The sequence below is a fragment of the Saimiri boliviensis genome, chromosome 5, assembly GCF_048565385.1.
Source record: "Saimiri boliviensis isolate mSaiBol1 chromosome 5, mSaiBol1.pri, whole genome shotgun sequence".
NCBI lineage: Eukaryota > Metazoa > Chordata > Mammalia > Primates > Cebidae > Saimiri > Saimiri boliviensis.
This window is the reverse complement of record NC_133453.1, coordinates 8875379-8902202: the sequence shown is the minus strand read 5'-3', so window position 1 is coordinate 8902202 and position 26824 is coordinate 8875379. Positions and strand designations below refer to the sequence as shown.

Here is a 26824-nt window from a genome sequence, read left to right as displayed (position 1 = left end):
TTCTCTGTCATTGATCAAATTAGTTATGGACATGAGGTTGGAGTCTAGAAGTATAAACACAGCTGAAAGGTCTCCCTCCTAATGGTGGGGCAGGTCTCAGAGAAGGTAAAATGGTGGCTGTTCTAGGCATACGCCCAAAGAAGCTTCTAGATATTTTTTCCATTTCTAGCATTACAAAAAAATGTCCGGTGTGTAGCTTTGCTTGCATAGGATATTTTGTTTTGTCTATTGTAAAGGGTTAACATATATGCCTATCTATCTTTTGATGAATGAGGCCAGTGGATCTCACCAAGCACATTTCCTGAAATTTATTAGTGCTTTTTTTTTTTTTCCTTTAAGACAGAGTCTTGCTCTGTTGCCCAGGCTATAGTGCAGTGGTGTGATGTCGGCTCACTACAGCTTTTGCCTCCCTGGTTCAAGTGATTCTCATGCGTCAGCCTCCTGAGTAGCTGGCATTACAGGTATTCGCTACCACACTTAGCCAATTTTTAGTAGAGATGGAGTTTTGTTGTGTTGGCTAGGCTGATCTTGAACTTCTAGGCTCAAGTGATCCACCCGCCCCGGCCTCCCAAAGTGCTGGAATTACACGTGTGAGCCACCATTCCTGGACTTCTTAGTGCACGTTTTTAAGAAAGGTTCTTGATTTTGGAGGTTCAGAGGAATGGCGGTGTAAAGGTTTAGCAAGCAGACATAAGCAAAGGAGAAGCTTCGTGTGGAAAAATTCATTGGTTATTTACTTTACATTGATTGTTTTTTATAACTTTTAATTTCTGTGTACTTTTTATAGTATTAAGCTACACTTGAGTATTAGGAAGATATATAGAATTTGAAAGGTTGACTCTATTCACATTATTGGAGTAGTAATGGGGATTGTCACTTTTGGGAAAGGATCAGTGAGACAGTATAAACTTGAAATAATATGTTTTTGTATTCTAGAATTAGATAATACTGAAGCAGAGTTTTTAATACAACATTTTGAAATTCTGTTTATTTTTTAAATTTTTAAAATTTATTTTGAGACAGAGTTTCGCTCTTGTTGCTCAGGCTGGAGTGCAGTGGTTGCAATCTCAGTTCGCTGCAACCTCCACCTCTTGAGTTCAAGTGATTCTCTTGCCTCAGCCTCCCAAGTAGCTGGGATTATAGGCATGCACCACCATGCCCAGCTAATTTTGTATTTTTAGTAGAAACGAGGTTTTTCCATATTGGTCAGGCTGGTCTTGAACTCCCAACCTCAGGTCATCTGCCTGTGTCGACCCCACAAAGTGCTGGGATTACAGGCATGAGCCACCACGCCCAGCCTTTATTTTTATTTTTTGAGAGGGAGTTTCCTTGTTGCCCAGGATGGAGTGCAGTGGCACCATCTTGGCTCACTTCAACCTCTGACTCCTGGGCTCAAGCGATTCTCCTGCCTCAGCCTTCTGAGTAGCTGGGATTACAGGTGTGCACTACCACAGCTGGCTAATTTTTTGTATTTTTAGTAGAGACGGGGTTTCACCATGTTGGCCAGGCTGGTCTTGAACTCCTCACCTCAGGTGATCTGCCTGCCTCAGCCTCCCAAAGTGCTGGGATTACAGGCATGAGCCACTGTGCCTATTTATTTTTGTTTGTAGCTCATATATACTTGGCAACATCTAATTGCTTAACTAATACTTGATTACTTAAATTTTGTTGTATTAGTATATCTAGATTTTTGATGCAAAGGCTAGAAATCACTAATAAAAGTGGTTTATTACAGAGTGAACTATCTAATGACAGTCTACGAATGTGACTTAATGAGACTTTTTTTTCACCCAGGGTTGTTTTTAGCAGATTGGAGCTGAATTCATTTTTAAGGTAGAAGAGTTCTTTCTCATATTGTACTTTTTTTTTTTTTTTTTGAGACGGAGTTTCGCTCTTGTTGCCCAGGCTGGAGTGCAATGGCACGATCTCGGCTCACCGCAACCTCCGCCTCCTGGGTTCAGGCAATTCTCCTGCCTCAGCCTCCTGAGTAGCTGGGATTACAGGCACGTGCCACCATGCCCCTAATTTTTTTGTATTTTTAGTAGAGACAGGGTTTCACCATGTTGACCAGGATGGTCTCGATCTCTTGACCTCGTGATCCACCTGCCTCAGCCTCCCAAAATGCTGGGATTACAGGCTTGAGCCACCGCGCCCGGCTGTACTTTTTCTTAAATCTGGATGTTGACATAAGACATATTCAGAGCTTTGTGAGATTTAAAAAGATTGCTGCGTATTTGTGTAAAAGTTTTAGAGGAGCTGGGCGCAATGTGGCTCATATCTGTAATACCAGCACTTTGGGAGGTTGAGACTGGAGGATGACTTGAGCCCAGGAGTTCGATACTAGTCTGGAAAACATAAGGAGGTCACATCTCTACAAAAATAAAAAAGTTTGGCCAGGTACTGTGGCTTACGCCTGTAATCCCAGTAGTTTGGGAGGCCAAGGCAGGTGGATCAATTGAGGTCAAGAGTTCGAGACCAGCCTGGCCAACATGGTGAAACCCTGTCTCTACTGAAAATACAAAAATTAGCCGACTGTGGTGGTGCACACCTGTAATTCCAACTACTCAGGCGACTGAGATGGGAGAATGTCTTGAACCTGAGAGGTGGAGGCTGCAGTGAGCTGCGATTGAGCCATTATACTCCAGCCTGGGTGACAGAGCAAGACTCCATCTCAGTCAGTCAGTCAGTCAATCAATAAAAAGTCAGCTTTAAATTTGTGGTTCATGCCTGTGGTCCCAGTTACTTGGGAGGCTGAGGTTGGGGGATCCCTTGGGCCTGGGAGTTTGAGGCTGCACTGAGCTGTGATTGCACCAGTGCATTCCTACCTGGGTAACAGCGAGACCTTGTCAGGAAAACATTGGCTTATGGTAAGGTTATCAGATGATGTGGCAATGTTAATGGCACTGTAACTTTTCCTAAAATAGTTCATTTTTGGTAATTGTTTTCACTAAAAGGAAGAAGGAGAAGGAGAAATGTTTATATTCTGTTCAGAAACAGTAGGAAGAATGATAGTAACAGCAATACGTTTTCTTTCCATAGTGATATTGTGGCTAGTATGTTCTTTGGGAACAAAGTGCCTTTTATTCAAGTTCTCCTGGGCCTGGAGGAAGTCTTGGGAGCTGTGGTCTCTTCAGTATTGGTCCTTTGGTTATGCAGACTGACAAGGGATTGGCAGAAATTTGTGAGGTTTAAGATTCTTCCTGTACAACAAGAATTTGGTTGTACACACTGAGAAGGAATTGGCTTGGTACTTTCTAATTGATAAATCAAGGCTTAGGTCTCGAAGACTGGCCATATCCAGGGATTCTCATGATCAGTTTCTTGGGAATTGATGTGTGGTACTGCCCAAACCATGACCAGGTGTCTTCAGTGTAACTGGATTAACAGCCGTCCTGCAAGATCAGTGAATCAGAGAGCCTTACTGTAGTTCTAGAATCTGATCCTCTTCTTCAGCCTTTTGTATTACTTCTACCATTGGGATTTTTTTCTGTTGTTGAGACAGAGTTTGTTTTGCCCAGGCTGGAGTGAAGTGGCGCCATCTTGGCTCACTGCAACCTCCACCCCCTGGGTTCAAGTGATTGTCCTGCCGCAGCCTCCTGAGTAGCTGGAATTACAGGCGCATGCCACCATGCCTAGCTAATTTTCGTATTTTTGGTAGAGACGGGGTTTCACCATGTTTACCAGGCTGGTCCCGAACTCTTGACCTCAGGTGATCCACCCTCCTTCGCCTCCCAAAGTGCTAGGATTATAGGCGCGAGCCACTGCACCCAGCCCATTTTAATTTTTAAAAGTTTTTTTAGAGGCTGGGCATGGTGACTCACGCCTGTAATCTCAGCACTTTGGAAGGCTGAGGTGAGTAGATCACAAGGTCAAGAGTTTGAGACCAGCCTGGCCAACATGGTGAAACCCCATCTCTACTAAAAAAAATACAAAAAATTAGCCAGGCATGGTGGCACGTGCCTGTAATCCCAGCTATTCAGGAGGCTGAGGCAGGAGAATCGCTTGAACCCTGGAGGTGTAGGGTGCAGTGAACCGAGTTGCATTACAGCCTGGGCGACAGCAAGATTCCATCCTGGGGAAAAAAAAATATTTTGTTGAGATGAAGTCTTACCATGTTGTCCAAGCTGGTCTTGAACTCCTGGGCTTAAGTGGTCCTCCTGCCTTGGCTTCCTAAAGTGCTCGGATTACAGACGTGAGTCACTGTGCCTGGGCTCTAGCTAATTTTTAAAAATTAGAAATGGGGGGGGTCTCACTGTTACCCAGGCTGGTTTAGAACTTCTAGCCTCAAGCAGTACTCCTACCTTGGCCTCCTAAAGCGTTTGAGATTACAGGTATCAACTACCATACCAGCCATCTTTGTGAGTTTTGAATAGACAGGTCAGTGAGTTCTGTTTGTGGGTCTTTTATCTTAAAAAAACTTTCTAAACCCGGCAAATATTTGAATGTTTGCCTTATGCCAGGTGCTGGACTAGCCTTGGTGGTTGAGCAAAGAAAGCACATTCTATTCTATCATCATGGGCCTTACAACCTAATGAGAGAGGCAGTCAAACAATCATTGAAGTAAAATCCAAAATGTGAAAAGTCTTTCTGTACTTGGAAAAGGTACAGTTTGAAAACACTTGATACTTTTTGAGTAAGTGTCAACGTTTCGGATCTTGGTGTTCTCTGTATTTTTTTTTTGGAGACGGGAGTTTCACTGGAGCACAGTGGTGCAATCTTGGCTCACTGCAATCTCCACCTCTCGGGTTCAAGTGATTCTCCTGCCTCGGCCTCCCAAGTAGGTGGGATTGCAGGTACCTGTCACCATGCCTGGCTGATTTTTTATATTTTTAGTGCAGACAGTGTTTCACCACGTTGGCCAGGCTGGTCTAGAGCTCCTGACCTCAGGTGATCCACTCACCTCGGCCTTCCAAAGTGTTGGGATTATAGGAATGAGCCACCGTGCCCGGCCAGATCTTGATGTTCTTACTGTATGACCTTTGATATGCTCTCTAGAGTATGTATGTATGTTCTAAGTTAATTTCTTGTTTGTCAACTTTTTTTTTTAAGACAGCATCTTGGGTCTTTTTTAAGACCCAGCCTAGAGTGTGATGGCGCAGTCTTTGCTTTCTGAAACCTTTGCCTCCTGGGGTCAAGTAATCCTGCCACATCTACCTCCTGACTAGCTGGGACTCAAGGCGTGTTCCACCATGCCTGGCTAATTATTTTTTTTTTAGTATTTTCTTATAGAGACAGGGTTTCACCATGTTGCCCAGGCTTTGTCATTTTTTCTTCTTACTCTGTGATAGATGTTAATCAACTTTTTGATATTAGGACCTCTTTACCCTCTTGAAAAATATTGAGGGCCCCAAAGAGCTTTTGTTTTTTTGGTTATATCTATCTGTTTCTCATATAAAGAAATTTAAAAAGTATTAGTTCATTTAAATATAACAAATTCATTACATGCGGACATAAATATATTTTTAATATGACATACCTGTTCTCTAAAACATTTCTAAAAATCTGATGATAAGATTGGCATTGTTTTACCTTTTTACAAATTTCTTTTACGTCTTGCTTTATAGAAGGCAACTGAGTTATATTGGCTTTTTCATTCAGTCTGTTGCTGTTTATTACTTTGGTTGAAGTATATCAAGGAAATTTATCCTCACAATAATATTTATATGGTTGCAACAGAGAGAATTTTAATAGCTTTTACAGATAATTGCAGATATTCTTTGATTCTACAGTAAAGTTTGATCAGCAGTTTGTGTGTGTTTGTATGTGTGTGTGTGTGTGTGTGTGTGTGTTTAATTTTTATCACTTTAACACTGGGTAACTGAGTAATTTTTTTTTTAAACATTAGTTGCAATGTGAAATCCGAGTATATCAATAAATTGTTTGACCTCTGTAAATATAAAATCTATTGGTCAGTCTCCCATGTTGAATGCATATTTTACATTACACAGTATCAAAAATCATTTTCATCGAAATCAGCACCTATCAGAAAAGCCTGTAAGTGTTGGAAAACTGTCTAACACATGGTGACAAATAGAAACTTGCCAAAATTCTGATTTTTGCTTAAAAGGTAAAATTTTATAACTGGCAACAGGTACTCTGAATTGTTTTTCTTGAAGTGACAGTCTCATTCATTTTGAAAAAAATGCCTGCTACATACCCAAGTCTAGACAGTCGTATTGTGTGCAGCTGTTCTTTCAAGTCAAAATTATGTTCTGTGAAAAAAAGCAGCTAGTTGAGCTTGTAACCCAAAATAGTTGCATTATGTGTCATTCTTCATGATTTTGATATGCAGTAGAAATGCATTATTTACGATTTCATCACGTAGAATATTAAAAAGATGTGTTCCTGGGGATCAAGATTAATACAATTAATAGTTTTTACTGCCTCATAATGGGCATTCTTAATAAAAGTGGCTCTTTTCCCCTCTCTGCTGTGAGTGCATGCCACAAGGCAGTGAAGAACACAGTGACTGCTTGTATAGTTTGTTGTAATTAACTTCATGCTGTGGTGCCAGCAGTTTTACCCATCACTGCACAGTCTGTACAAGTGTCAACACATTGAAAAATGTAAATAATATTTTGGTTTTTGCGGTAGAAAATTTTCAAACTAGCAAATAAGATCACAATAGTATTTTATAATAGTAGTAGTATGAAAATCCATCATGGATGCCCCGGAAAGAGTTTGGAGATCCATAGATTTTACTTTGTAAACTGCTGCTTTGAGGAGTGGAACAGTTTTCAATGTTACATTTATAGATGTTACATTGATTTTTTTAAAAAGCGATTTAAAAAATAAATGTTTGGGCCGGTCACAGTGGCTCATGCCTATAATCCTAGCACTTAGGGAGGCTGAGGTGGGCAGATCACGAAGTCAGGAGTAGGAGACCAGCCTGACCAACATGGTGAAACCACATCTCTACTAAAAATACAAAATTTAACCGGGTGTGGTGGCGCACACCTGTAATCCTAGCTACTCAGGAGGCTGAAGCAGGAGAATCACTTGAGCCCAGGAGGTGGAGGTTGCAGTGAGCCAAGATCACACCACTGTACTCCAGCCTGGACAGTAGAGCGAGATTCCATCTCAAAAAAAAAAAAAAAAAAGTGTTTGAAATTGAAATTAGAGTAAACATATCACTGAAGGTTTTTAGATATTACTGAGAGTTTTTAGTGCTGAATACATAAGAATTTGTTTATGTTAGAATGAGTTATAATTTTCTGCTACGAAGAAAATGTTCTATGAACCTCCTACCATTCAGTACTATACATACTAGCCACTTGTTTCTGTTGAGCACTTCAGATGCTGCTAGCTGGTGTGACTGAGGAAATGCATTTTTTAAAAACGTAGAAAAACCTTAACTTTTTTGTGTGTGATGGACTCTTGCTCTGTTGTCCAGGCTGGAGTGCAGTGGCACAATCTGTGTTCACTGCAACCACCGCCTCCTGGGTTCAAGCTATTCTCCAGCCTCAGCCCCCCAAATAGCTGGGATTACAAGCCTCCTGCCACCATGCCCGGCTAATTTTTTTGTATTTTTAGTAGAGACAGGGTTTCACCTTGTTGGTGAAGCTGGTCTTGAACTCCTGACCTCAAGTGATCAGCCCTCGTTGGCCTCCCAAAGTGCTGAGATTACAGGCGTGAACCACTGGGCCCAGCCTTAACTTTTTAATTGTAACTTTAAAAGAAAAAAATAGGCTTTAGTTTTTAGAACAGTTGTAGATTTACAGAAAATTGAGAAGATAATGCAGAATTCCTGTTATTAACGTTTTACCTTACTATGGTACATTGTTGTAACCAATATTGATACATTGTCATTAATTAAAGACCTTCATTTATTTACATTTTCTTAATTGTACCTAGTATCTTTTTCTGTTTCAGAATTCCATTCAGGATGCTACATTATATCTAGTCATGCATTTTTAGGCTTTTCTTAGCTATGGGAGTTTTGCTGACTCCTTGTTTTTGATGACCTTGACAAGTTTGAGGAGTACCAGTCAAGTTATTTTGTAAAATGCCTCTCTTTTAGAATTTTTTTCATTTTTTTCATGATTAGACTGGGGTTATGGATTTTTAGAGGAAGATCACAAAGTGCCATTTTCATCATATCAAGAGAACATAATGTCAGCATGATTTATCATCCTTGATGTTGACCTTTATACTTTGTTAGGTTTGTCCACTGTAAAGTTATTCTCACTGGTACCCTTGAGGAACTGATTTTAAAATTTTAGTTAATCTTAATTTAACTTTACATAGCCACATGTGGCTACTAGGTGCTGTGTCTGTAGTACAGTTGTAGATAATATTCTTCAGTTATAAGTATTAGCTAAAATTTTATTTAACATCTACTTCAATACCTTTAAAGAAAGGCAGTTTAACATACAAGAAACAGTAAAGCTTAGTCTTGGGATACGTTGCGTTTTGGGGGTTGCAGTCTGTTTACTTTTAGTAACTTTAGTCTTTTTTGAAAATAATTTTTGTGAGGTATAATTTACATATAATAAAATACCTTCATTTTAAGTATACTCATTAAGTGTATATATGAGTTTTCAGAAATGCACACACTAGTGTAACTGTCGCTGTAATCAAGATACGTATCATTTTCATTGTCTCCAGAAGTTTCCCCCAGCTTCTTTGTAGTCATTTGTAGTTCAGAACAGTGAACTCCCACCACTGTTCTGTTTTCTGTGACTATTGATTAATATTTGTGTCTTCTAGAATTTCATGCAAATGGAAATCATGTTTAGGTCTGACATCTTTTTCCCCCCCTTTTTAATACTTTCGTGTTCAGGGGTACATGTGCAGGTTTGTTACATAGGTAAAGGTGTGCCATGGGGGTTTGTTGTATAGTTTAGTAACCATTAGTTATTTTTTCCCGATCCTCTCCCTCCCCTCACTCCTCACCCTCCACCCTCTGACAGGCCTCAGTGTGTGTTGTTTCCCTGTATGTGTCCATTTGTTCTTATTATTTAGCTCCTACTTTGAAGAACATGTGGTATTTGGTTTTCTGTTTCTGCATTGGTTTGCTAAGGGTGATGGTCTTCAGCTCCATCCATGTCCCTGCAAAGGACGTGATCTTTTTCTTTTTTGTGACTGCAGGGTCTGGCATCTTTTGCTTAATATAATTATGTGTGATTCATCCATGTCGTTGCATGCAAATAGTTTGTTTTTTTTTAATGCCAAGAATATTTTAAGGTATGACTTTACAGTAATTGTTTATAACATTATTTATGAACATTGGGATTGTCCTCAGTTTTGGGCTATTAGAAGTAAAGCTGACCTTAATTTCATGGCATAGATAATGATTCAGAATTGTATTAGGTTGCAGTGTTTATCACAATATTGTAAATTAGAAATTTAAATTCCTATTAGGAAGGAGAAAAGCCAGCAGAGTATCTATATTTTTTTTGAAGATATGCCATAGAAAGGATAATTCACGTAGAAATAATGTTTTGTAAGGTTTTATGTATAGTGAATGGGCCAGGTAGATATAAACAATTTCTTGGACTTTTGTTGACTTTCTGGGGGAAAAAAAGTTCTTGGTTAGTCCCTTAGGTTAAATTTTTAGTAATAAAGTGAATAATTGAAGCCTAAGTTTGCTTCATGAAGTTTTGTCATCAGTAAATTTGTTAACAGATCATATTTTAAAAATTACTCAAAAATGTTTGCATATTTGTTAGTGAAGAGATTTAGTATTGCCAGATGAGATGGATGCAGAAGGAAAAGGGTGTTTTCTGCCATAATAGACGGGAGAAGAATTTCCCTTTCTTTTTTAACCTTAAAATTTGTTTTAAACCAAGTTAATGTTGAAAAGAGTGATAACTTTCTATGACGTTTATATTGAGACTGTAAAAATATTGGCCTGGCATGTTGGCTCACGCCTGTAATCCCACCACTTTGGGAGTCTGAGGCGAGCGGATTGCCTGCGCTCAGGAGTTTGAGACCAGCCTAGGCAACACAGTGAAACCCTATCTCTACTAAAATACAAAAAATTAGCCAGGCATGGCAGTGTGCCCCTGTAGTCCCAGTTACTTAGGACGCTGAGGCAGGAGAATTGCAAGAACCCGCGAGGCGGAGTTGGAGTGAGTTGAGATCGTGCCACTGCACTCCATCCTGGGCAATAGAGTGAGACTCTGTCTCAAAAAATAAATTATTTCAACAGGCCAGGGCTATGCTTTTTGTGATAATTAAAATATATTTTGTTATAAATTAATAAAAGAATATTATTGCAAGTTATGATAGAGGACAAATCATTAATTTCACCTCTAATATTCCTTTGTCTTGTGTTCTTTTTGCCTCTTTTTAGACATATGTGTAACTGTACTGTGTGCAAATGTTATTATAGCTGTCTTTTGTTGAGTGAATGTGCCGCTTTTACAAGATTGCTTCAATCTTTTACTGTTGTTATAAGTGATATGGGTCCCCCTCATGTTTGGACTTTTCATCTTCTTAGCAGTTTTCTGACATTTGAAAAAAAAAGCATTTGGAGACCTACATTCTTTTTGCCTAGTGAATGAGTCTTGCTTTATTTTAATGTAGACCTCTTTATGGTCTTAGGAGCTGACAGATTTGAAGATTATTTTATTAAGGTAATGGTGTTTTTTGTTTTGTTTTGTTTTTTGAGACAGAGTCTCACTCCATCACTCTGGCTGGAGTGCAGTGGCATGATCTCAACTCATTACAACCTCCACCTCCCGGGCTGAAGCAATGCTCATGCCTCTGCTCTCCCTGTAGCTGGGATTGCAGGTGTGTGCCACTGCATCTGGCTAATTTTTTTTTTTTTTTTGCATTTTTAGTAGAGGTGGGGTTTCACTGTGTCAGCCAGGCTGGCCTTGAACTCCTGGCCTCATGTGATCTGCCTACCTCGGCCTCCCAAAGTGCTGGGATTATAGGCATGAGCTACCACGCCTGGCTGGTGTTTTTTGTCTGTTTGTTTTTGTTGTTGTTGCTTTTAATGGCCAAAATTTAAGCAGGGAATGAATTTAATATGTCATCAGAAGATGTTCATTTGAAATAGTTTAGATAGTTTTGTTTCATGCTCACTGAAGTTTTTTTGTTTATAGAGGCTGTAGCCCAGGCTGGAATGCAGTGTCATGATCACAGCTCACTGCCGCCTCAACCTCCTGGGCTCTGGTGATCCTCCCACTTCAGCATCCCCAGTAGCTGGGATCACAGGCATGCACTACCACACTCAGCTAATTTTTGTTGTTTTTGTTGTTGTTTTTGTAGAGGTGAGATTTTGCTGTGTTGCCCAAGCTGATCTCAAACTCCTGGGCTCAAGCGATCGACTTGCCTTGGCCTCCCAAAGTGCTGGGATTACCATCATGAGCCACTATGCTTGGCCTTGAAGTATTTGTATTTGTGAAACCATGTATTGTTTATTTAACCTTCATTAAAAGTAACTGGAGCTGGGTATAGCAGCCCACACCTGTAATCCCAGTGCTTTGGGAGGCTGAGGCAAGAGGATTGCTTGAACCCAGGAGTTTGAGTTTACAGTGGGCTATGGGTGCTCCCCTGTACTCTAGCCTGTGCAACAGTGAGACACTGTCTAAGAAACAATAATAATAATTGATACGCAAAATATGGTAAATACATGCACAGATGTGAATTTTATAGTTCAATACATTTTTACACATGTATATGCTTTTGTAATCACCGCTTAGAGTGTGATAGTGAACTTTTCCAGCACTCCAATTCCCTCTCCTGTTTTTTTTTTTTTTTTTTTTTTTAATTTTTCTTTCTTTCTTTTTTTTTTTTTTTTTTTAAAAAAGAGATGAGGTCTGGCTATGTTGCCCAGGCTGGAGTGCAGTGGCTGTTCACAGGCACAATCCGACTACTGATCAGCACGGGAGTTTTGACCTGCTCCATTTCTGACCTGGGCCGGTTCACCCCTCCTTAGTCAACCTGGTGTTCCCCCACTCCTGGGAGGTCACCATATTGATGCTGAACTTAGTGCGGACACCCAGTAGGCATAGCACACTACAGGCCAGAACTCCTGGACTCAAGGAATCTTCCCACCTCGGCCTTATGAGTAGCTGGGACTACAGGCACGCACCACCATGCCCAGCTCTCCTTCCTGTTTAGTAGTCCCTTCTTTCCATGATGAGCAGCTTCCTGACATCTATCACCATTTATTTTGTTTGTCTTTGTCTGTTTGTGTTGCTATAAAGGAATACCTGAGGCTGGGTGATTTATAAAGAAAGGTTTATTTGGCTCATGGTTCTGTAGGCTATACAAGAAACATCTGCTCCTGGTGAGGGCTTCAGACTGCTTCCACTCATAGCAGAAAGCAAAAGGGAGCCAATGTATGTAGATCTCATGGTGAGAGGGGAGCAAGAGAGAATGAGGAGGGAGGTGCTAAGCTGTTTTTAACAATTAGCTCTCTTGGGAACGAATCAAGTAAAGACTCACTCATTACTGTGAGTGGCACCAAGGCATTTATAAGGGATCTGCCCATAATTCAGACACCTCCCGTTAGACCTCTCCTCCAGCGTTGGTGATCAGATTTCAACATGAGATTTGCAGGGGTCAAATACCCAAAGCATAGTACTATTCTTGAACATCACATAAAAGGAATCATACAGTATATATTAATTTCTAGGCAACTTCTTTTTCTGAACATGATATCTGGGTGATTTATGCAGTATCACTGAGAGTATCAGTAATTTGTTCTTTTTTTTTTTTTTTTTTGAGGCAGTGTCTCACTCTGTTGTCCAGGCTGGAGTGCAGTGGTGCGATCTTGGCTCACTGTAACCTCCACCTCCTGGGTGCAAGCAGTTCTCCTGTCTCAGCCTCCCGAGTAGCTGGGATTACAGGCACCCACCACCATGCCCGGCTAATTTTTGTATTTTAAGTAGAGACAAGGTTTTGCTGTTTTGGCCAGGCTGGTCTCGAACTCCTGACTCAAGTGATCCGCCTGTGTCAGCCTCTCACAGTGCTAGGATTACAGATGTGAGCCACCCCTCATCCAACTGGGGTTTTTTTTTTTTTTTAATTGCTGAGTAATATTTTATTATATGAGTATACTGCAGATTGATTTGCCTGTTGATGTACATTTACATTGACGGACCTAATACCCAAATGTTAATTTTGACAATTATGAATAAAGCTACCATGCATCTTTTGTCTTTTTTTTTTTTTTTTTCTTGAGACGGAGTTTTGCTCTTGTTACCCAGGCTAGAGTGCAATGGCGTGATCTCGGCTCACCTCAATCTCCGCCTCCTGGGTTCAGGCAATTCTCCTGCCTCAGCCTCCTGAGTAGCTGGGATTACAGGCACATGCCACCATGCCCAGCTAATTTTTTGTATTTTTAGTAGAGACGGGGTTTCACCATGTTGACCAGGATGGTCTTGATCTCTTTACCTCGTGATCCACCCACCTCGGCCTCCCAAAGTGCTGGGATTACAGGCTTGAGCCACCGTGCCCGGCCCAATCTTTTGTCTTTTGCCAGAAATATAACTTCATTTCCCTTGGGTGTATGTGTAGCAGTTTGTTATGGGATCCCAGGGTAGGCATACAGTTTGATTTAATGGATATTGCCAATCTTTTTTGAAGTAGTTGAACTAATTTGCACTAATAAAGTTATTAATCTTCTGTTATCTTAATCCAGATCTGGCTGAAGTAAAAATCTTTGGCTGCTGTAGTGGAGACAGAACTACTGATTTGTTTAGTATATGTGGAGAGTGCTAGGGGAGTAGGTCTTTTTCTGCTTTTGGAAAAATGTAGGTAGGGAATGGGAATGGGGGCAGATTTAGGTTCCTTGATATTCGTTCTATGTTAGTCTGATGGCAGACTATACATAGTACTGGCTGGACTCTATCCCAGATTTCACCATATTTTTTCTGGGTAAGTTTTACATAGCTAGGAAATAGAGATTTGTAGTAGTGTATTTTTTTTTTTTTTTTTTTTTTTTTTTTAAGCAGTCTCGCTCTCTTGCCCAGGCTGGAGTGCAGTGGGGCAGTCTCAGCTCACTGCAACTTCCACCTCCTTGGTTCAAGCAATTCTCCTGCCTCAGCCTCCCGAGTAGCTGGAACTACAGGCCTGCACCACCGTACCCGGCTAATTTTTGTATTTCTAGTAGAGACAGGGTTTCACTGTGTTACCAGGATGGTCTTAATTTGAACTCGTGGTCCGCCCGTCTTGGCCTCTCAAACTGCTGGGATTACAGGTGTGAGCCACCTAGACTGGCTTTGTTTGTTTGTTTGTTTTGAGATGGAGTCTTGCTTTGTTGCCCAGGCTGAAGTGCAGTGGCGCAATCTCGGCTCACTGGGACCTCCACCTCCTGGGTTCAAGCAATTCTGCCTCAGCCTCCTGAGTAGATGGGATTACAGGTGTGAACCACCACGACCGGCCACATAATTTTTATAATAAAGATCCAAGGGTTTTTCAAAGGTGTATGTGTTTTGAGTTCTTAGTGGAGTAATGGTGGTAACTAATCCGTCTTCAAGACTTCTGGGAAGCAGTATTTGGGAATACTTTCAAAGTTGAGGTATCAAACACTGCTGGAATCTGACTCAGTATCTACTTTGGCTTCTCCTTGCTGATTTCACCCCCATGGGACTTAATACATAAATTTGCCACCTTTTTATGTTGAAAGTGATTTCCTGAGCTCAGAAGTTGCTTGGCTTCTCTGGGCTGTGCCAGGCTGTAAGAAAATGCAGGCTAGGCTGGGTGTGGTGGCTCATGCCTGTAATCCCAGCCCTTTGGGAGACCGAGGTGCACGGATCACTTGAGGTCAGAGGTTCAAGACCAGCCTGACCAACATGGTGGAACTCCGTCTCTTTAAAAAAAAAAACCAGAAAGAAAGAAAATGGCAGGCTAAGAGGGAGAGGTCAGAGTCTGTCTTGTCTTTATTGTAAACTCAACAATAAGAAGGACCTTGGTTGATTTCTTTCTTCTCTCGTGAAAATGTACTCACAGGCCCGCAAAGTGATAGATGAGGTCCAAAAGAGGAGACAAATAGTTAGAATGAAGAGGAAGTCATGAAAATGATAGAAAAATATAGGTAGAAAAAGAAAAATAATTATACTGATAATCAGATAAAATAATTTACAGTGAGGGCTAAATTTAGCTCAGTTATTTAGAAGTTGACAAAAAGACTGGCTTATATAACATTTACTGTAAAGTTCAAGGATATAGTTTATTGAAGAAGACAACTTACTGCATAAAGAATATATTACTTAAAGTCACTTGTGTGTAATTCTGAGTAATGGACAAAGTCTGAAAAAGTAGTTATGTAGAAATGTTCTCTCATCTGTTTTTTTGTTTATTTGTTTTTGAGACAAGAATATCACTCTGTTGTCCAGGCTGGAGTGCAGTAGTGTGATCTCAGCTCACTGCAATGTCCACTTTCTGAATTCAAGCAGTTCCCCTGCCTTAACCTCTTGAGTAGCTTGGCTTACAGGCATGAGCCACCACTCCTGGCTAATTTTTGTATTTTTAGTAGAGATGGGGTTTTGCCACGTTGGCAAGGCTGGTCTCAAACTCCTGGCCTCAGGAGATTCACCTTCCTCTGCCTCCCAAAATGCTGGGATTATAGGCCTGAGCTACCGTATCTGGCCTCTCTCAGCTGTTTTTAAGTCAAGTCTTTAAAATATGCAGATAGACCTTCATGTGAAGTCTTTATCCCTAGAGTTGGAATAACCAAAGAGAAAAGGCCAGAGGAGGAAAGAAAGACCCCAATTATCTTCTCTGTCAGAGTTGCTTTCAACATGAGAAAGATAGGGTAATAGGGTGGTTTCAGAACTACCAATGTTTTGCCTACATTCCTTCAGAGACACTGTCTTTTTCTGACTCCTTCCTCAAAGGTTTGAGGGCTCCTGTCTTTCAGAGATGTGAAGACAAGTTCTCTCAGAATTCTTGAGGCCTGCAAATTCTACTATGCCATGTGTTCCTGTAATCATCTATCATTGTCCAGAATGAAAGTCCACCTATTTATTCATCCTTTTTTGTAGTCTTATCTTCATACCACTGAGATTTTCTTCTTCCCTTGACCCAATCTCTTGTTTAATTCCTAAGACTTTTCTCTTGAATTCTTTGAATAAATATCTTTTTTGTGTTAAACCTCTCAGTTGTGTTCTTAAGATGTTTTTTGGCTTTCTTGTGGTAACTGAAGCCTTTCTGCCCTGGTAATTTTGCCTTCCCTTTAGCTCTCTGAAGTTAACAGTAAATTTTCCTGTACTGTGGTGTGTCAGGATGCTGAATCAGGGTCTTCATCAGTCTCCATTCCCAGGCTGATTCTATTCCTTTATTAGGGTGGCTCTTCTGCCTAGCTTGCCTCTGTTACTCTATGTAGTTTTTTAATATCCTTTCACACGAACATTTTCTGGTTTGGATGACAGATCAATATGGTCAGCTTCGCCATTTTTCCTCTATCTTCTTGCAAAACCCCCTTTCCTCTGAAGTTCATGCTGTCTGACAGTGCACCTCTCCTTCCCTTCATTATTATCAGAAAAGGATCTTGTGGTCTTATTACTTGATTCATTGTTTTTTCTTTTTCCTTTTTTTTTCTTTATTTTTGAGACGGAGTTTTGCTCTTGTTACCCAGGCTGGAGTGCAATGGCGCGATCATGGCTCACTGCAACCTCTGCCTCCTGGGTTCAGGCAATTCTCCTGCCTCAGCCTCCCGAGTAGCTGGGATTACAGGCACGTGTCACCATGCCCAGCTAATTTTTTGTATTTTTAGTAGAGACGGGGTTTCACCATGTTGACCAGGATGGTCTTGATCTCTTAACCTCGTGATCCACCCACCTCGGCCTCCCAAAGTGCTGGGATTAAGGCTTGAGCCATCGCGCCCAGCCTCTCTCTTTTTTTTTTTTTTTAAATTTTTCTTTTTTCTTTCTCTTTGTTTTTTCTGTTTTCCTCTCTGCCATTATCCTGAGGTTACTTTAGAGTCTATGTAGCTGATCCATACAGTCCTCCTGGGCTCCTGGTTTCTTGACTTTTACTTCCATCTCTACTAGTTCTAATAGTGCTTTCATTTTTATTCCTACTATACTTGCTTTTTGGCATTACCAACATCTTAATTGTCAACTGTCTTCTGTTTTTACTTCCTTCCCTATAGTGCTTAAGTGCTTAAGTCACACTTTTACCAGCACCCTCTACTTTGCCTTCGTATTCTTCCCTTTACCGTGCTGACAAAACCCTAACCCTGGTTTCCTGTAGGCTCTCTGCCCCATACGCAGGCTGCTTAATGGGACAAAGAAGCCCACAACCTGGTAGATTAGCTTTGTTTTTGTATTAGTCCATTTTCCTACTGCTGTAATGAACTGCCTGAGACTGAGAAATTTATAAAACAAAGAAGTTTAATTGACTCACAGTTCTTCATAGCTGGGAAGGCCTCAGGAAAGTTATAATCATGGCAGAAGAAGGGGAAGCAAGGCATCATCTTCGCAAGGTGGCAGGAGAGAAGTGCCAAGCAAAGCGGGAAGAGCCCCTCATAAAACCATCAGAACTGAATCAGATCTGATGAGAACTTACACCAGAACAGCATGGGAGAACTGCCCCCATGATTAGGTTACCTACACCTGGTCTCTCCCTTGACACCTGGGGATTTTAGGGATTACAATTCAAGATGATGTCACTTCTCTGTCTTTATTGGGTCTTTAGAGATACTGTAGGTAAATGCAGCAAGGTGTCCTGAATTGGAGACTGGAGAACAAGGATGTTGTTGGAAAAACTGATGAAATTTGAATAAACTCTGAAATATAGGTAATAGTGATGTACCAATGTTAGTTTATCTTAGTTTTGACAAAGTATTGTGTAGTATAACTTGTTAACATTACAGGAAACTGATGGTACTTTCTGTATTACCTTTGTAACTTTTTAATCTATAATTATTCCTAAAGTTTATTTAAAAAAAAAACCTCTAGCTTAGAAAACAACAGCCATCAATCTCTTTAGTTTCCTCAAACCCTCCCTTATCATCTTGCCTGTCATTTGCCTACTTCTCTGAGAAGATGGAAGCCATCAGTTTGATGAATTCCCCTTACCTTCCTTTATTTTTGTTTTTTGTTGATTTATTTTAAAATTATTTTTAATATAATTTTTGTAGAGACAGGCTCTTGCTATGTTTCCTAGCCTGGTCTCGAACTCCTGGGCTCAAGCAGTCTGCCTACCTCAGCCTCAGTGCTGGGATTGCAGGCATGGGCATGAGCTTGGGCTCATTTTTCTTTTAAATTTTCCCTACCCCCTTCAAAGAAACCCCACAGAAATAACCTTGGAAGGATTTTAAGTCATTTGGATCTACTTTCCTCTGGTTACAAATAGATAGGAGTAGTTTTTTGTTTCTATTTGTTCTGTAAAGCCCTCATACTTCCTGCCTTTTTAGAGACTTCATTTACATCGTGTTTTTGCTGAATTATTTCTTCACCTTTTGATGCCGCTAGTAATTTTCCATTGGGGATATATCTAAAACAAAAAAAATGGAAATTTTCTTTCCATTCTACTTTATTTCTCTTCTCTCTTCCACAGATTTTTGTTGTTTAGATAGAATCTTACTCTGTCACCCAGGCTGGAGTGCAGTGGTATGATCTTGGCTCACTGCCTCCTCTGCCTTCCAGGTTCAAGTGATTCTTCTGCCTCAGCTTCCTGAGTAGCTGGGATTACAGGTGCCCGCCACCATGCCTGGCTACCTTTTTTTTTGTGTATTTTTAGTAAAAACGGGGTTTCACCATGTTGGCCAGGCTGGTCTCGAACACCTGACTTCACGTGATCCACCCATCTTGGCCTCCCAAAGTGCTGGGATTACAGGCATGAGCCACTGTGTCCGGCTTCACAGGTAAGATTCTTGAAAGAGTTGACTGCATTTGTGGTCTTCCCTTTCTCACCTCCTAGTCATGCTCACTCCATTGAAATCTGGCTTTGTTACCCATTGCACTCCTAAATGCATTTTTCCAGGTAATCAATGAGTTCATTTTTGAAGCCAATGAAGAATTTTCAGTCTTCCGTTTTTTTGACTTAAATATTTGAAACTTTTTTTTTTTTTCTTTTAGAGACTGTCTGTCTCTCTAACCCAGGCTAGAGTGCAGTGGTGCCATCATAGCTCACTGCAGCCCTGAAAAACTAGGCTTAAATCATGCTTCCGCCTAAGGCTGGGACTAAGGCGAGTGCCACCATACCTGCCTCATTAATTTTTTTTTTGTAGAGACGAGCTCTCACTATGTTGCGGAGGCTGATCTCAAACTTCTGGCCTCTGGTAATCCTCATGTCTCAGTCTCAAAGCTTTGGGATTACAGGTGTGAGCCACCGCACCTGGCCTAATATTTGAAACTTTTGAATACTTCCCTTAAAAAAAGTGTACCAGTACCATCTTTGTTGTATGCACAAATTAGGAACTTAACAGGAAAAGAGAATTGCTTATAATACTACCACTTAGAAGTACGTATTAACATTTTGGAGCATATCTATATGTATATATCCAATGCATTTTAAAATGTTTTAAATGTAATCATATTCTCTGTATTCTGTAACTTGCCTTGAACACTTAATATGTTGTTGGTAACCTTTCATGTCAGTGAAGTTTAGTTACTTATCACCTTACTCTTCCCTACTAGTATTTAAATCAAATTCATTCTCCTCCAGGTAACTAGCCTCAGTGATCTTTCTAAAGTATAAATTTTATCTTGGAAACTTTCCTGCCCTGGTCTTTTCATTTCCTTTGGAATATGAAATGCAAAGACTTTTGTTGCGTAACCACTGTTGTACCAGTCTTCACATTAGCTTTTTAGCCTTATTGAACAAATTGATAATCTCCCAGAAGAACTTAGGTCTTTCTCCTTTACTCTTCCCTGCACCTCCCCCTCTCCCCCTTTACCCTTAAAGACTGCTTCATTCTTAGTATCTGGCTTTTGGAGTCCTTTTTGTGCGAGCTGCTTAGCTTTTCTCTGTGCCTCATTTCCTCAGCTACAGAATTGGGCCAAAGAATCTATGTCAGATTAAGAGAATACATTTAAAGCACTTTGAACTCTTAGTAAGTACATAGGTTAGCTCTCAATAAATGCTAGCAAATAATACTTCAACAGATCTTAAGTGTTATGCTTTCTCATTTTTGGATCGTCTTCCCAGTATTCCCCGAGCTTACTTTGCGTAGTTCATTGTAGTCCTTACCACATGGTCCTTTTTTTTTTTATTATTTAGACTGGCACCTCAAGGGCAGGGTTGTCATTGTATTCCTTGTTCATAATGCATCCAAGTAATCTGGTTTGGGGTTACCAGATAATAGCAGTATTCATTAGATTTTTATACTGGATCAAAGAAAATATTTCACGGGATTTTGTTTGGAAAATCTACTCTTATTTATATACTTCTGTATTTGAAGTATGTTATTCTGCAGAAGAGGTTGGACCTAGTTGTAAAAGTTTGGAGACTGGGAGAGCTCAGGACATGGATTCTCAGGCCCTTCAGGTGGCCAGTAGTAGTAATGGCTTTTAACTTTTTGCAGTTTGGAGTTTAAAAAATAATCAAGATGAGGCTAGGCACCATGGCTCATACCTGTAATCCCATGATTTTGGGAGGCCAGGGCAGGTGGGTCACTTGAGGTCAGGAGTTTGAGACCAGCCTGGCCAATACGGCAAAACCCTGTGTCTACTAAAAATAAAAAAATTACTTGGGAGTGGTATTGGGCGCCTGTACTCCCAGCTACTTGGGAGGCTGAGGGAGAAGACTCACTTGAACCTGGGAGGCGGAGGTTGCAGTGAGTCGACATCATGCCCCCACACTCCTGCCCTAGTGACAGGATGAGACTCTGTCTAAAAAAAAAAAAAAAAAATCAGAAGGTAGCATACCCTTTTCCCCATTCCCAAATACCCTTTGTTAAAAATTTAAAAAAGAGCAAAGCAAATAAGCCATGGTGTATGCCTATAGTTTCAGCCACTGAGGAGGCTGAGGTGGGAGTATTGCTTGGGCCCAGCCTGGGTAACAGTGAGACCCTGTCTCAAAAACATAAATGTTAAAAAATAAATAAAGGAGTTTTATTTTGTTTTTTTAATGATGAGGTCCTTAACTTTTGAGGATTTGTTATTTCTACTAGGTTGAAATTTATTTTAAAATACACATAAAAAGATTTCAAATGTACAAAAAGGTAACTCAATGGAAGATAGATCTTGCCCACTCCATACCTCCAGCTTCTCTTTTAGAGGACTGTCACTTAGGTGAGCTTTAATTTTCTACGAAGAAATCATATATACTAAGTAACTGATTTAGAAGGCTGTCTAGTAGGGATAAAAGCGTAAATATACGGATAAAAAATTTATTGCAGTATTGTTCATAAAGGCAAAGAATGGAAGTCATCTATTTCTGTGGAACAATTATACAGCTTTTTTTTTTTTTTTTGACACAGAGTCTTGCTCTATTGCCCAGGCTGGAGTGCAGTGGTGTGGTGTTGGCTCACTGTAGCCTCTGCCTCCCAGGATCAAGTGATTCTCGTGCCTCGGCCTCCCAAGTAACTGGGATTACAGGCATGCACCACCTCGCCTAGCTAATTTTTTGTATTTTTAGTGGAGACAAGGATTTCACCATATTGGCCAGGCTGGTCTTGAACTCCTGGCCTCCACTTGATTCACTTTCCTTGGCCTCCTAAGGTCCTGGGATTATAGACATGAGCCACTGTGCCCAGCCCATTATACAGCTTTTAAAAACCACAACTTCTGTATCTGTTTATTAGAAGTTTGTCCATGCAAATATATTGAGAGAATTGCCTGTCTCATAATAAGGTATATAGTGTGATTCTGGCTTTATAATAGCAAATAGCCAATCTCCTCTCCCCCACCACATATATGTGAACACATTTGTCTGAATGTAAAGTATGGAGGGATACATGCTATTCTAGACTATTAACATGTTTACTTCAGGAAATAGGAATAGCAGGGAGGCAAGAGTAATTACGAACTTCTTGGAGCTCAATATGGGTTCTATTTTAGATACAGAGAATGTGATGAGAATAGTACCTCAGGGGGAGAAAACTAGAGTCAGTGCGTTGGAGTTTAGTGAAAGGTTTGGGCTAGAGATCTCTACCTCTGTGGTCTTTCTCTTTCTTCCTGTATCAGCCCATACAGTGATTGCTTAGGCTTTGTTCTTGTTCTTAAGATTTCTGCTTTGGGGTAGCCTTATTCAATTTTTCATTGTAACTCTATGGATTCACTTCCATTAAATATGTGTCTTTCTATTCTGACTTCTCTTCAACTCAAGGTCTTTTGGATATCTCCTTAAGCACCTTGCACTTATTTTGTTCAGAACCATCCTCAATATCCATCCTCTCAAATTCATTTCTCTGTTTTCTGCTTCCTTTTAAGCTTTGTAACACAGATTTGAAATGCATCCTATAGATTCCATTCCATTCCTGTGTTCTGTATTTTACACTTTCCTTTCAGAGGGAGCAGTGCATTTACTACTTGGGGAAATAGTTTATGGAGTAGGTGTTTGAACAGATCCTTGGTTTTGTACGAGCCATTCTAAGGTATGGAGGTTGGGCTTCTGGGGGAAGAGTATGGTATGGCAGAACCGAAAAAGAAGGAAAATGCAATGAACAGTAGGAAGTTCTCATTTGGCTTTGAGTTGGGAGGTAAAACAATAGGAGATTGATTTGGGGAGGCATGGGTTGTCAGATTGATGGTAACCTAAAATACTAGGAGTTTTGACCATACATAGTAGGTTTGATTGGACTTTTTTAGAGAAGTATAGACCAGGATCAGAAAGGTACTTAGGAAAATTGATCTTGAGGCTCAGTCAGGGAAGCAAATGAGGACTTTTACAATAATAATCCAGACATGCATTAATAGAGTTAGGACTGTAATGAAAGAGGAATGCAAGAGGAATCTTGAAAGAGAAGTAGGCTAAATTTGAGACAAAATGACTGGATGTAAGGGATGGAGTAGAGAGAGTTTCAGATGATCTGGGCTTTTGAGACTAGCTGATGAGTAAACTGAAAACAGTAGTGTCTTGATCAGTCAGTGATCCCATGCCACATTAGTCATGGGAGAAAAAAAAATCAAATTTGTAATGAATTGCAGGGGTAGGATCATCTCTCCTAGCCAGTGGCCAGTTAGAAATTTGTGGACAAATTTTTAATTGTTGTTAAATTGACACCCCTATTCTCTGCATGCCCTCTCTGCCATTCCATGATTTAGAGGGAAATAAAGATGAGAAAAGAAATACTGGGATAGTGCTGGTCATGGAGGAAAAAGGAGGTAATAGTTTCAACAAAAGATAATCTACAGAGGCAGGATAGCATGGTAGAGCAGTGTGTAGATTCTGGTTCAAATCTTGAATTGCTTTATAAATTCAAAGCACTTTTCTTTTCTTCCTTTTCTTTTTTTGTGACTGGGTCTGGCTCTGTTGCCCAGGCTGGATTGCAGTGGCGTGAACAAGGCTCACTGCAGTCTCGACCTTCTGGGCTCCAGCAATCCTCTCACCTCAGCCTCCCAAGTAGCTGGGACTACAGGAGCATACCACCACGCACGGCTAATTTTTGTATTTTGTGTAGAGATGGGGTTTTTGCTGTGTTGTCCAGACTGGTCTTAGACTCCTGAGCTCAAGTGATCCATGTGTCTCAGCTTCCCAAAGTGCTGAGATTATAGGTGTGAAGTACTGGACCTGGCCCCCAGAGCTGTTTTCTGAAGGTAACAAGTCTTCTAGGCATTTGAACTGAAAATATTTGAATAGTTGGGGTTTAAAATGTTGCTCTGAGCTCCTTTTAACACCTCATTTTATCCTTAGAAAAGACTATTCAGGGCCGGGTGCGGTGGCTTATGCCTGTAATCCCAGCAGTTTGGGAGGCTGAGGCAGGCAGATTATGAGGTCAGGAGTTTGAAACCAGCCTGACCAACATAGTGAATGAGCATAGACCTCATCTCTGCTAAAAATACAAGAAAATTAGCTAGGTGTGGTGGCTCGCACATGTAACCCTAGCTACTCAGGAGACTGAGGCAGGAGAATAGCTTGAACATGGGAGGCAGAGGTTGCAGTGAGCTGAGATCACGCCACTGTATTCCACCCTGGGTGACAGGTAGAATGTAAGACCATGCCTCCAGTACATGTAAATACATTAAACCTGGGCTCATTGAAATTGATTTGAAGGAGCTGTCTGGGATGGGCAACTCAGAGTTATGAGAATATAGTATTTTTAAGTGCTTAAGTTAGATTTCTTCAGCAATCATGCCTCTTAGATTTCCTGCTTGGAATCATAAAGAAGAATGAGCAGAATGCTTTTCTGAGTAATGCAGGTCTCTATTTGATCACTTGGTTCATTAGTTTTTTTAAAAATTAATATTTCAAGCTTTTATTTACATGCCATGATTCAGGATGGATTTTAGATCTTGTTAAAAGCAGCCACATCCATGGACTGCACGTAGTCCTCAGAAGTAGCGGTCTGCTCTTTTAGCATATCTGTTCCAGCTTTATCATCTTCAACTACACAATGTATTCGAAGTTTCTTAATTCCTGTCCCACTGGAACTAGTTTACATGAGCCCTAGACCAAGCCATCTGCTTGAATGCTTCTGATGCAGTTCTCTAATTTTGCCGTATCTGTCTTATCCCAAGGCTTCACATCTAGTAAGATGGAAGACTTGGCAAAAAGTGCAGGTTTTTTAGCTTTGATTTATACTGTCCAAGGTGTTCTTCCTTCAGCCTCTTTGCTGCTTCACTTTCCTCCTCCCATCAGATCCAAAGAGATCAATATCATCATGATGTTTACTATCTTTAGCTCCACTTCCTATAGTGTCTTCCACATCCGCAGGACCATACTTGCCCAAAACTTTCTTCACTTCTGGCCTTTTCCTTTTGTAAGACTTGATGTGATTATACCAACATATAATGACAACGGGTGACACAAGTCAGCAGGCGGTGGGCCGGACACTGCTTCAAATACTGCCACATCTGCTTGTGATAGCACATACCCCTCAATGTAGCTATTGTCCACCAGGTAATTGTTGAACATCTGGAGGCTGGAGGGGCTTTTCAGGTCCCCGAAATCCATGGCATCAGCTGTATCGGAGAGCTGGGGAGCAGGAGAAAGAGAGAGAGCACAAGGTGTGGACACCCCATGCTGAAAGAATAAAAAAGTGTTCCTAGGTTTTTAAGAGTTCTTCAAAAATCTTTACTTTAGGGGATGGGCGCGGTAGCTCACGCCTGTAGTCCCAGCACTTTGGAAGACCGAGGCAGGCAGATTTCTCTCTTCTTTTCTCTCCCCCTCTCCCCCTTTCCCCCCTCCCCCTCTCCCCCTTTCCCCCTCCCCCCCTTCCCCCCTTCCCTTCTCTACCTCTCTTCCTCCCCCCCCTCCTTTTTTTCTTTTCTTTTTGAGACAGAGTGTTATTTTGTCACCAGGCGCCAGTCTGGAGTGCAGCGGCGCGATCTCGGCTCACTGCAACCTCTGCCTCCCAGGTTCAAGCATTTCTCCTGCCTCAGCCTCCCGAGGAGCTGGGACTACATGCACGCGTCACCACGCCCAGCTAATTTTTTTTTTTTTTTTTTTTTTTTTTAAAGTAGAGACGGGGTTTCACCGTATTGGCCAGGATGGTTTTGATCTCTTGACCTCGTGATCCACTCGCCTCGGCCTCTCAAAGTGCTTGGATTATAGGCGTGAGCCACCGTGCCCGGCCCAGGTGGATCTCTTGAGGTCGGGAGTTTGAGACCAGCCTGGCCAACATGATGAAACCCGTATCTATTAAAAATACAAAAATTAGCCAGGCCAGGAGACTGAGGCAAGAGAATCGCTTGAACCCGGGAGGCAGAGGTTGCAGTGAGCTGAGATCGCACTGCTGCACTCCAGCCTGGGCGATAGAGAGAGACTCAGTCTCACACACACACACAAAAAAATATTTACATTAGGAAATAATTTTCTTCCCTCCTTCCTTCCTTCCTCGATCCCTCCCTCCCTCCCTTCCTCCCTTTCTTTCTTTCTTTTTTTTTGCATACAAACTCAAAGTCAAAGGAAATAATTTTCTTATGGAAACCATGTTGTAAATGATAGTTTGGTTCCCAGCTCTAGACATTAACAAAAATTTCTGAGCCTTTAATGGTTGTGCATTGTGGTAGTTTTGCAGTACTTAAAGATTTATAGGTGCAGTGATAAAGTGGACCCAAACAGGATTTCCTTGTTTATTGTTGTTCCTTAGATGCTGCTTGAATTCCCAGGGCTTCGTTTATAATACAAAACTGCTGCCTGTAGGGGCTATATCTGTATCATTTGTGTTAATAGTGACTCTGGAGTTTTGTACTTTCCAGAACCTATGTGGGCGTATGTGATTGCCTTGTAGTAAGTTAAAGGAAGAAAAAAATTAAATCACTAACAATGAGTTTAGTATTTTCACAAATAGTAAATACTTTGAAATTTAGTTGAGATTTATCTGCTTTATATATTCAGTCTAATTTAAATCCTCACTTGCTTTATAAATTCAGAGCCAGTATTCAGTGCTCTAAAATACTCTATGGGTTTGAATTTAAAACATTTGGCTAGGTGGGGTTTTAAATGGTGGTAAAACTGCTCCTTCAGGATGTTTAGTATTAAAAAAAAAAACTTAAGAGTGAATGTAAGGGCTGGGCGCGGTGGCTCACGCCTTTAATCCCAGCCCTTTGGGAGGCCTAGGCGGGTAGATCACGAGGTCAAGAGATCGAGACCATCCTGGTCAACATGGTGAAATCCCGTCGCTACTAAAAATACAAAAATTAGCTGGGCATGGTGGTGCACGCCTATAGTCCCAGCTACTCAGGAGGCTGTGGCAGAAGAATTACTTGAAACCAGGAGACGGAGGTTGCGGTGAGCTGAGATTGCGCCATTGCACTCCAGCCTGGGTAACAAGAGCGAAACTCGGTCTCAAAAAAAAAAAAAAAAGAGTGAA

At 40.9% G+C, this 26824-nt stretch overlaps 1 protein-coding gene and 1 pseudogene across 4 annotated transcripts in view; one reads left to right on the top strand and one right to left on the bottom strand.

Annotated features, from left to right (window-relative positions):
• The window catches only part of GIGYF2 (GRB10 interacting GYF protein 2), a 175081-nt gene that overhangs the window by 7683 nt on the left and 140574 nt on the right, over positions 1-26824 (top strand). Inside the window, exon 3 of one of the 4 annotated variants that reach the window (XM_074398847.1) lies at positions 340-461. The exons of the other annotated variants lie outside the window; for them this stretch is intronic. The gene's annotated coding sequence lies outside the window, so the exon portion shown is untranslated. The remainder of the gene's footprint in view (positions 1-339; positions 462-26824) is intronic. 4 annotated transcript variants of the gene reach the window in all.
• Positions 24262-24963, bottom strand: LOC101050689 (elongation factor 1-beta pseudogene; annotated as a pseudogene).